The sequence below is a fragment of the Anabrus simplex genome, chromosome 10 (genome assembly GCF_040414725.1).
Source record: "Anabrus simplex isolate iqAnaSimp1 chromosome 10, ASM4041472v1, whole genome shotgun sequence".
NCBI lineage: Eukaryota > Metazoa > Arthropoda > Insecta > Orthoptera > Tettigoniidae > Anabrus > Anabrus simplex.
Genome location: NC_090274.1, coordinates 71,938,288 through 71,952,599, shown reverse-complemented (window position 1 = coordinate 71,952,599; position 14,312 = coordinate 71,938,288).

Genomic DNA, 14,312 nt, shown 5'->3' with positions numbered 1-14,312 from the left:
CGTAGTCACATCTGGGGATATGCTCAAGAAGATGAGAATGGAGAGATCCTCATTTCATAGGCTGAAACTCGGGAGCTTTCCCTTATTCACGACAGTAAGCTTCCCTCCTCCTTCAACAGTGGAAGATGGCACCGAGGGTATAACCCAGATCTTCTCTTTGTGAGCAATTGCTTTGTGCAGCAATGTTCTAAAGAAATGAGAGTAAACAGAACATCACTGACTGCGATCATTGTGTTTTGGACATTAACTGAATTGCTACGATATGAATCAATGTTAATTTTTTGCCTGTGTTCAATGTATTAGTTGTTTTAAAATCTTTATATCTTGCCCTACTTTACTATTTGGCTGATGATGACACTTGTAATGTGTCGAAACTGGTCCCAATAAACAAGTTATGACTTCTTTTTAGTTCAACTTACAACGAAGTATTGAAAGGTGGATCTTTCTAATATTGTACATCTTATTTCTCTATTCAATACGGAACGATCATGAAGTTTTTAACTTTAAATTGACTGATAAAATCGAGCCACTTCTGATTTCACAGCAAGCTGGTTTCAGGAGAGGGAAAAGCTGCACTTCGCAGGTGTTGAAATTAAATCAATACATAGAAGATGGTTTTGAAAGCCGGAAAATCATAGGAGCTGCATTTATAGATCTCTCAGCAGCATATGATACTGTTAATCAACGAATTCTCCTAGGAAAGGTATATAGCATGACAAAGGACTTTCATCTGACTTGTGCCATTAGAAACCTACTTCAAAACCGAAGTTTCTTCGTTGAGTTCCAGGGAAAAAGAAGCAGGTGGAGGATACAGAAGAACGAACTACTTCAGGGAAGCGTGTTGGCACCAATGCTTTTCAATATTTACACAAATGATCAGCCTCTTCCTGCTGGGACGAATAGTTTCATCTGTGCTGATGATCGTGTCATCACTTCTCAGGGGGATAACTTCGAGGCATTGTCCAAAGCTCTAGACAGTCTTGCTGACTATTACAAGAAGAATCAACTAACACCAAACCCAACTAAGACGCAAACCTGTGTTTTCCATCTAAACAACAGAGAAGCTTCCCGAACTCTGAAGGTCACTTGGCAAGGGGCATAGCATTACAACACAATCCTACCCCGAAGTACCTCGGAGTCACTCTGGATCGTGCCTTAACCTACAGAAAACCTTGTTTGAACATCAAGCAGAAAGTGGCTGCTAGAAATAATATTGTGCGGAAGCTAATTGGAACATCTTGGGTAGCACAACCAGACACGGTGAGGACATCTGCCCTTTCGCTCTGCTATTCCGCAGCTGAATACGCATGCCCGGTGTGGTACAAATCTTGCCATGCCAAAGCAGTTGATGTAGCACTCAACAAAACCTGCTGCATTATTACTGGATGTTTGAGACCTACACCTTTGGAAAAAGTGTATTGCCTTGCAGGGATAGCACCTCCCGATATCCGCCGTGAAGTGGCAGCCAAGAAAGGAAAGAGAAAGGTGTTGACATCGGAAGCCCACTCTTTGTTTGGATATGAGCCACCACGCCAACGGCTTAAGTCTAGGAAAAGCTTCGTGAGAGTAACCGAAACACTTGCAGGGACAGCCTACCAAGCAAGAATTCAAGAATGGCGCGTCAGGAATCAACATACGAGGATCAGTCAATGGATGACTCCAAAAGAGGAACTCCTTCCTGGCCATGTCACAGATTGGGTGAATTGGAGAGCACTGAATAGACTGCCCTCTGGTGTTACGCAGTGCAGGGCAAACCAGAAGAAATGGGGTTTCGAAGTGGACAGTACCTTGTGTGTATGTGGAGAAGAGCAGACCACAGCCCATTTGCTGCAATGTAGTTCATGCCCATTCAGCTGCACAACAGAAGACCTGGTTAAAGCGAAGCCAAATGCACTTGATGTTGCAAGGTTTTGGGCTCACATAGTTTAATGTGGCTCTTCGTCACTGAAGTATTTATATTATGTTTTTTCCTTATATTTAATTTTAAACTTATGTATGCTTCTGACACGATATAAATAAATAAATTTGTCATGATTATTACGCGAACGACTCTGACTTTGACAATAGCAGTTCTGAGAATCGAGTTGCAGCAGATGATGGATTTAATGCATTGGAGGCAAGATTGATTTCGAATTTTTATTAAAATACCGTCACACACGCTTTAATTTCACTACTGTAATAAAATTACTGTATACAGTATTCAGATCAGAGGTAACAAAAAAATTGTTTCATTATTTCAGATTGCTTTGCGCTTTGTTGAACAAAGCAATGAATCTACACCAGCTGATGTATTGTTGATTAAATGGTGGTACGATGTAGCTGCACCAAGAAAATTCAGAAGAAAATCACTGATTTTATACAATGAGTGACATTATGTAAACATTTTAATGTTGATATACAGTATGCACCTTTGCTTAACAGAGTTTACACATTTTTATTTCGACATTTAACTTTAAAAAATTTGCCATGTGTCATCCGAAAAAACGCGTCAACCGAAGTGGCTCCACCCACAGGGTTCTACTGTATATATTAAACTAGCTGGAGTACCCGTCGTTGACAGGACAATCATATACAGTGTTCTCCCTAGGACCATTCTAATGGGCGCATAGCCCAGCCGTTTTCACTGACCACCCGGCTATCATAACCTAGATATCTGCTAGCTACATAATATTTCAAGTTGCTTTACGTCCCACCGACACAAATAGGTCTTCTGGCGACGATGAGATAGGAAAATGCTAGAAGTGGGAAGAAAGCGACAGTGACCTTAATTAAGGTACAGCCCATTTACATGGTGTAAAAATGGGAAACCATGGAAACCATCATCAATACTGCCGACAGTGGGGTTCGAACCCACTATTTCCCAAATGCAAGCTCACAACTGCGCGGTCCTAATTTGCTCGGTTTACGTAATATTAATACATATTTCAGTCATTGAAAACTACAACCTGTTTTCCAGTCAGTGACTGGGTCAGGATTAGAATGAATGGATCCCCCATCTTGCGGCGAGGATAGGAACTGTGCCAGCTGCCGAAGCCTATCGCACTCCTCTGGGGCAATGACTAATGACTGACAGATGAAAAGAAATTAAATGATAGTAGAGAGTGTTGCTGGAATGAAAGATGACAGGGAAAACCGGAGTACGCAGAGGAAAGCCTGTCCCGCCTCCGCGTTGTCCAGCTCAAATCTCACATGGAGTGACCGGGATTTAATCCACGGAACCCAGTGGTGAGAGGCCGGGGGGCTGCCGGCTGAGCTACAGAGGCTACACATATTTCAGTCATTATATGTTCCAAATTAAAATGTAAACACTGTAAATGTTTATTTAAATGAAAAATCTTCATTATTGTTAGCATAATTGAGTAAGTTACATCGGAGTTCACCTTATCACATAGTGTCGTGCGCGAGCGGTGTTTGGATTAACGTGGAATCGCATGCGAGCACTCGATTCTGCGAGACATAACAAACCCGTCTGCTCTCCACAGCAACCGAGTGATTATGAACAAGCAGTAAAACGCTAGAAGTTCAAACTACTCTGTTACATCTTCTTCGTGATAAAACTAAAATAGTTCATTTTTGCAGTTAATGTTTACCTGTCTAATATTAATGGTTGACATTTTATCATATTTATTTTTTACACAGTATTCCCGCCCGGCTACTCATTCCTGCCACCCAGCTAACGAAAATTTCTGGGGAGAACACTGCATATAGCATGTGTAGAGTTATCCAACTCCCCAGCTACTTTCCGCAAATATTCAGGCAGGCTGTTCTAGTCTGGACACAGCAGTAATCTCATCTGTCAGAGATGAGTGACAACAGAAGAGACAAATCACATCAATTGTCAATATATTGTAGTCCTTCACATTTTCTTCCGACTGGGATATTAGAGCAGCTAATGTAAGGGCAGTATTTCCTTTCATGACTCCCTCTTGTATTATTCTTCAAGCAATCGTTCCTTCACGATTTTTCTCATTTTTCATAATCATCTGCACATTTTTCCTTATCGATACGGACCGATGACCATGCGGTTTTACACCTTAACACAATCATGACAAAAACAATCGCCAGTTAACACAATTAAACAATATTTTCATGTTAACAATGCTTAGCGTTGATATGGACTAAGCAGCAAAAGTCTAAATCCGTTATTCAGTTATTATAGTTGGTACGGTAAAACTACAAGATATAAATGATTGGAACTTGTATTGAAAATGAAAACCTACAACCTGTTTTTCCAGTCATTGACCGGGACAGGGGTGGAATGAATGAAGCATATAGGCTATTAGTACGATGGGGTCGCCACTGTGGGTGGGGGTGGTAGAATAACACCCACGGTATCCCCTGCCTGTCGTAAGAGGCTACTAAAAGGGGCCCCAGGGGCTCTAAACTTTGGAGCATGGATTGGCGACCACGGGACCACCTTTAACCTTTTTGAGGGCTTGTACTCTTTGTGGCATTGACTGAACAAGTTTTTTGCAAGTAGCAGGCTCAATTTCAGGATACCACACTTCAACAATTTTTTCAATTCTCTTCTGGTAGTGTAACAATGTTTCCTGAGTTTTTCAGACATAATATCCCATAAATTCTCAATGGGGTTTATATCGGGTGAATTTGGGGCCCACCATAATCGCTGAATGCAGAGACCTGAGACACATTGCTGGACAATCCTGGATCAGTGACAAGTGACATTGTCGTCTTGGAAAATGAACGGTCCTAGATTTGCACCACTAAAATGGTCCCTAGCAATATCCAAAAATTCCTTGTTAATGATGTCGCAGTATGCCGTTCCATTGATTGAACCCGTGCAAACTTTAATTCTTCCCACCCCACAATTATTTGTTTACAAGAGATAAGAGTCAAAAATCAATGGCATATAATTGCTGGTCACTTGACCATCTTTCATCATTATTTTATTCTACATTATTTTTTATTAAACACTATTTTTATCGTCATTTTCGTTGTAACCGCTGGTCGGCCAACATAATTTTTTAGCAGTCCTATCACTTGTTCATAACAGACTGTTGCTTTGATCATTTTAATTATAATAGAAGCCTTCTATTTATTAAATGAAAAGCGCACAATGTGTAAAAACAGTTTTTGTACAGATGGTCAACTATGCTAATGCCATTCTTATTATTGAGCTTGTCCTCATTTTGCATTTTTGTGCATGGTATCTTTCACAATGATCGTTGCACAGGTTACATATACAGTCTTCGTTCGGCTGGTGGAAGTTTTTGGTTTGGCAGAATCTGTGGTGAAATCCATGAGTGGCGTAACGTGTAATTACGTGCCGTAGCTCGTAATTTGCTTGCTTCCACTCTTCAGTCATTATGGCGTCCGTGGAATAGAAGTCGAACCAAATAGCATTCCTTTTCTCGTTTAAAGTTTGGCGTGCATTCTCGTAGGGCTTGGTGTTTGGTAGACAAAACTGTGTTTTGATATCGTCAATGAAGTAGTTCTCCTTGGTTAGAACATATGTTAACCTTGAAGGGGCTGACTTCCCAATAGAAGCCTTCTAATGTCAATATCACTACTACTTTCACCAATTGTATATTTCCTCACTCATTGTAATATCTTTAAAACCAACTTCATTACAAGTCTTTTACCATATGTTAATTTTAGTTCAAGTCTCTCCAAAGCTTTTTTAAAAATTTGTTTTATTTCATGTATAATATGTAAATCAGGTGCCTGATTCTATTTTAAAGTTAAGATAATGGCTGATGATGCCTCAATACAAGGCAAAACATGTACCATTTTAGTTAACATGCCAAAGTAAATCAACTAAGACAAGACTTATTGTATTGATTAGGTGGTGAAATTAATAAAATTAACTTATTATTCCAATATGCCACATCCTGCCGAAGTAATGAAGTTTTCTTCGAGGACTGACGTTCATGATGCTTCTATTCCAAAAGATGAGCTGGAAAGATATTTAAAGCAAAATTGTGGAATGGAGGAAGATAGATATAGTATCCTATTGGAGAACAAATGGACAAAACTATCCAAAATTTCACCAGATCGCTAAGAAAGTAATATGTATGCAAGCATCAAGTTTAGCTTCAGAGAGAAATTTCAGTTCAGCGGGCTTCATTCTCAACGCACGACGGTCTCTTCTACAACCAGATAATGCTGATGCTCTTCTTTTCATTCACAGTAATTCCATTCCACCACATTAACAATGACCAATAAACTCAAACTAAGTAAAAGCTATGTTCAGGTTTGTTTTTGTTGTTGACATATTGCACATCATTTCTGTTTGTATTTTATTTTGAGGTAAACGCAAACGAAGTCCTATGAAAATGCTTCGTGTTATTTAGATTCATTTTCATTTAACTTGATGTCAATTGGAAACGAATATTAGTTTATAATAAAGTTTTTTTTTCTTTTAAATTATTATTATTATTATTATTATTATTATTATTATTATTATTACAGTGCAGGAGAAATCTCTGCCGTTTAATTTCAAAATGTGATTAGCCTACTTTAAAATATGTTATTAGCGTACGGCAATTCGTAGAGTGAATGATCCGAATAGTAATGTGACGTGAACATTTCATTGTGCACGGCGCACATGTTATGTGGAGAAATACTCAAGGTTATTCTACTGAGCCTGCCCAGTGCGGTGGACTGTGGTGGGCAGTATGAGACCAGTGCTGTGGGCCAGCACGCTGCCGCGTCAGAAGAGAACGGCACTGCACAGGCTGGATTGCCAGAGTCCGTGGGTTTGAAGTGCTGTGCAGTGGGCCTGGCTGCAGGACTGCAACATCCAAGTACAAAATATGTAGCCCGGCCGGGGCTATGATCGTTAAGGCATTGAAGTCTAAACTGTGTTTAGTCGGTTCAAGTCCTGTTGGCGAAATAAATTTTCTCAGTGAAATATGTAATTAAATATGTAATATTCATAAAATATATGATAGTATTACTGCAGTAAACTTTAAAAAGTTTGTATATTCATTTCAATTATGACTAATGGTTATGACATGAGACAAAATTGTTTTTACCTCCATATTTTATGACAGTCATTTTTGTTGCTTTAGATAATTTATATAGCCTACTTTTTTCTGATTTTCACAGTATTGAATAATCAAAGTACTTAAAATATTTAAAAATAATCTTCATGATCATCATTTTACAGTTCCAGTTTCCCGTGTACTGTTGGCAAGACCCTTCCATTCTATCTTATTGAGAGTGTTCTGTTGTTAATGATGTCCTCCAGTGTCCTTCCCCAATCTGCAATGTCCATTCAGTGGGTTCTTGGTCTTCCCACCATCCATTTCCCTGCCACATGTCGCTCCAAGTTAACATAAGCTGTCCTTGTTGGCTCCATCCTCATTACATGCCCAAACCACCTCAGTCTGGATATGCTGATCCAATCTAACAATGATGTAACAGTCCCAGCTTCCTTCCTAACCACATCATTCCTCAACTTGTCCAGTTTGGTTTTTTGAATTGTGGACCTAAGGAACTTCATCTCAGATGCCTGCAACCTTGATGAGTCTTTCTTAGTGAGGGTATAGGTTTCAATACCATAGGTTAAGATTGGTATGAAGTACTGATTGAACATCACCAGCTTTGATTTTGTTGGTACTTTGGGATCCCAGAGGAGTGTTCGTACTTGCTGGTAAAAGTGAGAGCTCTTCTGCACTCGATTTGCCACCTCCTTTGTGATACCAATATAAATGGTCCGTTATTGGAAATTATAAATTTTTCAGCTAACTCATTCCTGGTTGCCTGCGTTTTGCCCCCGTGTGCTAAGTTGGGCTCATCAGTTGGTACCTAGCACACCCACCAAGACGCATGGCTAGTGCATACCGCGGAGGCCACTGCATAGGCTACTTAGAGCCACCGGCAGTGCCACTGCACTATGAGAGACTTTGTGTCATTACCAAAAATTGATGCCTGCTTGGCCATCAGATGATATAGATGTTGATTCCCATAGGGAACCTGATATATTTGTTCCAAATGAGTAAATATTTCAGGTAGTGCCTCATCCCCCGACTTTACATACCGATTTTCATTAAATTCCTTTCAGTCATTTTCTTGTGATGTGTATGCATACCTATATACGTAAGGAAAATTAAAAAGCATATTTCCTTATTACTGTCGACTGATCGATTCAGAAATACCATTCTTTTTAAATTCTGAACAATGTACTATTACTTTATATATGTAGATGCATATAGTGAGCCTCTGTGGCTCAGGCGGCAGCACGTCGGCCTCTCACCGCTGGGTTCCGTGTTTCATATCCCGGTCACTCCATGTGAGATTTGTACTGGACAAAACAGAGGCGGACAGGTATTTCTCCAGGTACTCCGGTTTTCCCTGTCATCTTAAATTCCAGCGACACTCTTGAATATCATTTTATTTCATGTCTCAGTCATTAATCACTGCCCCAGGGGAGTGCGACAGGCTTCGCCAGCCGGCACAATTCCTATCCTCGCCGCTAGATGGAGGCTTCATTCATTCCATTCCTGGCTCGGTCAAATGACTGGATAACAGGCTGAGGATTTTCATTTTCATATAGATATAGTAGCTGAAGATGTCCAACATTTGGATGAAACATGTACTATAAACTTTTATCAGGTGACTCTTCACTGATTAAATGAAGTATTGAGTAGATGAATCTGAGTTTATGTATGTACAAGGCGTGTTTTTTAAATAAGGTCTGTTTGAAAATAAGTACACAACGAAAGGTTATTTCAAAAAAGTACATACTTCGCTCTATTTTTCTACATAGTTGCCAAGTTTGTGCAGACACTTATACCTAGTAACCAATTTTAAAATACCCTCTTCATAGAAACTTGCCGCCTGCTCCAATAACCAAGAGTTCACTGCCGTTTTCACATCATCGTCATCATTGTAATGGTTGCCACTGAGGTGATGTTTGAGGTGGAGGAACAAATGGTAATCGCTCGGAGCAAGATCAGGACTGTAGGGTGGCTGGTCTAAAACTTCCCAGCCAAAACTGTCCAATAAATCGCGGGTCTGACCTGCAGTGTGAGGTCTTGCATTGTCATGGAGAAGCACAATTCCCTTTGTCAGCATGCCGCATCTTTTGTCTTGAATCACTCTGCGTAACTTTCTCAGGGTTTGGCAGCATGCTTCTGCATTGATAGTGGTTCCTCGTTGCATGAAGTTGACCAACAAAACACCATGCCTATCCCAAAACACCGACGCCATGATTTTGCGCTGGGACAGAGTCTGTTTGGCCTTCACCTTTACAGGTGAGTGTGTGTGTCTCCATTCCATGCTCTGTTGCTTCGATTCGGGTGTGATATGCGAAACCCATGTTTTGTCTCCAGTTACGATCTGACTCAAGGAGCCATCATAACGAGTCAAGAACTTCATTGCACACTCAAATCTTTGATTTTTGTAGTCCTCTGTTAGGAGTTTCAGGACCCAATCGAAGCACAGTTTCCTAAACTTCAGGCGTTCAGAAACAATGTTGTAAAGCACTGATCTCGACACGTCAGGAAATCTGTTTGAGAGACCCGTTATTGTGAAGCGCCTGTTCTCACGAATCTTCGCTTCAACTGAAGCCACCAAATCGTCTGTAATCAAAGAAGGGCGACCGGAGCGGTCCTCAGCATGGACGTTGTCACGGCCATCTTTGAATTGTCGTACCCACTTACGCACTTTGCTTTCACTCATAACAGTATCACCATACACTTCGCAAATCTGTCGATGAATTTCTGCAACAGACAGGTTCCTTGCTGACAAAAACCGTATCACTAACCGAACCTCACATGCGGCGGGCGAGTTGATAGTCTTAAACATTTTGAAAGCACAGAACAGAACCGTACAGATTGGCTACAGAGCTGAAACTGAGCACAGTTGTTCCCGAGGCATGCCGGTACACGACATACACGCTCGTTGCGATATGCGCACGAAATACTAGTGTCTACAACAAAACGGACCTTACTTAAAAAACAAGCTTCGTATAAGGTCCTGTTATCTAAGGTTCAATATTGTGCAGGTCAGTATTTCTCAGAAAATATTATCATACAGTACTATTCACAGGTGCAGTTACGATATATAAGAATGAACAGTTTTAATTGTAATTCTAAAGTTCACAGACTATGAATGAAATATCGAAGTTTTCAATGAGGTGGATGTGTCTGCATAGCTTGGCAATTTTTTATGTTTGGTTGTCCATGTGAAACTTACAAGCGGAGGTGCGGCTTCGACTTTACCTCATTGCAGTACATAGTTTTTAGGTACACACTGGATGAAAACCCCACTATCGCATAGATATGTTGTTGAAAAAGGTATCATAAACTTGAAGCTCTGGTCAGTGATACAATGAAACTTATTCTATCTCCACAACGAAACTTATAAGCTAGTCAACATAAACATAGGTTTTTCCACCTTCGAAATGTCGTGGCTATCCTAAACACTTGCAACAGTGAAGGAGTAAAGAACCTAGGTATGACCCTGACCGAAAATCTTGACTGAAATGACACAAGGACATTTTGCCACAAGACAAAGATAAAACATCTCCAAACTTTGATACTACCAATATGTGGCTATTGCAACACTGTCCTCGTGGATACGACCTATGAAGAAACTACGAAACTTTAACGAGCATTGAATTCTGTTCTTTGATTTGTTTTTAGCTTGAGTTATGATGCTCTCATAACCGCTGAAACCCAACAGGCGACGGAAGTTTCATACACTTACATTGATATATCAAACTCTGAAGGAAAATTTACCCAAATAAATCTCTTCAAAATTCCATCTATTATCTTCATTCCACAATTGTAACACCAGATCTGGCATTTCCCTCACTATTAGGGCTGCCATACGTCCTAACAAGGCGGGATTGTCCTGAATTTAAGCATGTGTCCCAACGTCCTGACTGAATTTTTAAAATCAGAGCAAATTATTTAAAAGTTTGCTCAAATGCTTTTGAAATGGAATGTCTCATCTGTTACTTAAAAATCTATGCAAATAACATTGAATGTTAGCGTATATAATTTTGGAGTGGTCTGTAAAGTAGGTATTTTACTTAAAGGATGATTTCTTATTCTTTCTCTATTTGACTTTAAACATTAACATGATATAACAAGTGTGTCTTTTGATAATGGATGGAGACAGTTCACAAGGAATTACCCAAATACACTCGGAAGCATAGGTGCCAATTTTTGGTCTTGAGCACAGGAGCAAGGATGAATATACCAAATACTTTTCACGGGAGAAAAAACACTATTGCATTGCTGTACCACTATATGCATGGGGCAAGTGCTCCCGTGGAGTCGGCGCCTATGTTTGGAACCTGGCGATGTTGGTGTCCTGAATTTCATCCTGAACCTTATGGCAACCCTACTCACTATTCCCATTAACTACTCTTTATTGTATAATACATCCTTCATTGCAGCTAGACTGTGAAAATCACTTCCAGTTGCTGTCAGTACCAAAATTTAAGACTGCGTACTGAGATTACCTGTTGAATATCGCTGATTGTTTCATGTGATTTGTGACATATGATAGGTTGTGTGATAGTGGTATGTAGGCTAGTAACAAAGCCTTTTTACTGTACAACTGTAGACCACTGTTGTTTCTTCTTCTTCCACCACTTTTCCAACATCTGTGAGGTCGCGGGTGCGAACTGTGTAGCACATGTGGATTTGGCCCTGGTTTACGGCCGGATGCCCTTCCTGACGCCAACCCTATATGGAGGAATGTAATTACTATTGCGTGTCTCTTTGGTGGTTGGTAATGTAGTGTGTTGTGTGAATATGAAGAGGAAAGTGTTGGGACAAACACAAACACCCAGTCCCCGGGCCAGAAGAATTAATCAGATGCAATTAAAATCCCCGACCCGGGCCCCCTCTGAACCGAAGACCTCAATGCTGACCATTCAGCTAATGAGTTGGACTGTTGTTTCTTATAATTAAATATTAGATTTATTTTACTAGTTTCGACCCTTAAGATCTCAAGTGACTTGTTCAGCATGTCTCTGTTTTTCCCCAATACCTCTTTGGCTTCAATCAATCAATACTGATCTGCATTTAGGGCAGTCACCCAGGTGGCAGATTCCTTATCTGTTGCTTTCCTAGCCTTTTCCTAAATGATTTCAAAGAAATTGGAAATTTACTGAACGTCTCCCTTGGTAAGTTATTCCAATTTCTAACTCCCCTTCCTATAAATGAATATTTGCTCCTGTTTGTCCTCTTGAATTCCAACTTTATCTTCATATTGTGATCTTTCCTACTTTTATAAACGCCATTCAAATTTATTCGTCTACTAAAGTCATTCCACGCCATCTCTCCGCTGACAGCTCGGAACATACCACTTACAAGTAACTATTCTCATTTTGGTTCCGTATTGAAGTTGACGTATAATAATATTTGAGACATACATACCACTTAGTCGAGCAGCTCTTCTTCTTTCTCTCAATTCTTCCCAACCCAAACTTTGCAACATTTTTGTAACGCTACTCTTTTGTCAGAAATCACCCAGAACAAATCGAGCTGCTTTTCTTTGGATTTTTTCCAGTTCTTGAATCAGGTAATCCTGGTGAGGGTCCCATACACTAGAACCATAGGAACCATACTCTAGTTGGGGTCTTACCAGAGACTTATATGCCCTCTCCTTTACATCCTTACTACAACCCCTAAACACCCTCATAACCATGTGCAGAGATCTGTACCCTTTATTTACAATCATATTTATGTGATTACCCCAATGAAGATCTTTCCTTATATTAACACCTAGATACTTACAATGATCCCCAAAAGGAACTTTCACCCCATCAACGCAGTAATTAAAACTGAGAGGACTTTTCATATTTGTGAAACTCACAACCTGACTTTTAACCCCGTTTATCAACATACCATTGCCTCCTGTCCATCTCACAACATTTTCAAGGTCACGTTGCAGTTGCTCACAATCTTATAACTTATTTATCACTCTATAGAGAATATCATAATCTGCAAAAAGCCTTACCTCCGATTCCACTCCTTTACTCATATCATTTATATATATAAGAAAACATAAAGGTCCGATAATACTGCCTTGAGGAATTCCCCTCTTAATTATTACAGGGTCAGATAAAGCTTCACCTACTCTACTTCTCTGAGATCTATTTTCTAGAAATATAGTAACCCATTCAGTCACTCTTTTGTCTAGTCCAATTGCACTCATTTTTGCCAGTAGTCTCCCATGATCCACCCTATCAAATGCTTTAGACAGGTCAATCGCGATACAGTCCATTTGACCTCCAGAATCCAAGATATCTGCTATATCTTGCTGGAATCCTACAAGTTGAGCTTCAGTGGAATAACCTTTCCTAAAACCGAATTGCCTTCTATCGAACCAGTTATTAATTTCACAAACATGTCTAATATAATCAGAATGAATGCCTTCCCAAAGCTTACATACAATGCATGTCAAACTTACTGGCCTGTAATTTTCAGCTTTATGTCTATCACCCTTTCCTTTATACACAGGGGCTACTATAGCAACTCTCCATTCATCTGGTATAGCTCCTCCTACCAAACAATAATCAAATAAGTACTTCAGATATGGTAATATATCCCAACCCATTGTCTTTAGTATATCCCCAGAAATCTGATCAATTCCAGCTGCTTTTCTAGTTTTCAACTTTTGTAACTTATTGTAAATGTCATTGTTATCATATGTAAATTTTATTACTTCTTTGGCCTTAGTCTCCTCCTCTATCTCGACATTATCCTTGTAACCAACAATCTTTACGTACTGCTGACTGAATACTTCTGCATTTTGAAGATCCTCACATACACACTCCCCTTGTTCATTAATTATTCCTGGAATGTCCTTCTTGCAACCTGTTTCTGCCTTAAAATACCTATACATACCCTTCCATTTTTCACTAAAATTTGTATGACTGCCAATTATGCTTGCCATCATGTTATCCTTAGCTGCCTTCTTTGCTAGATTCAATTTTCTAGTAAGTTCCTTCAATTTCTCCTTACTTCCACAGCCATTTCTAACTCTATTTCTTTCCAGTCTGCACCTCTTTCTTAGTCTCTTTATTTCTCTATTATAATAAGGTGGGTCTTAACCATTCCTTACCACCCTTAAAGGTACAAACCTGTTTTTGCATTCCTCAACAATTTCTTTAAACCCATCCCAGTCTCTGTTTACATTTTTATTTACCGTTTTCCACCGATCATAGTTACTTTTTAGAAACTGCCTCATGCCTGCTTTATCAGCCATATGGTACTGCCTAATAGTCCTACTTTTAAGACCTTCCTTTGTTCTTTCAACCTCCAATTTCTCTGCGCTTCTGTGATTTGGATCTTGTTCTTAGTATCGGTTCATTTGTGATTTTC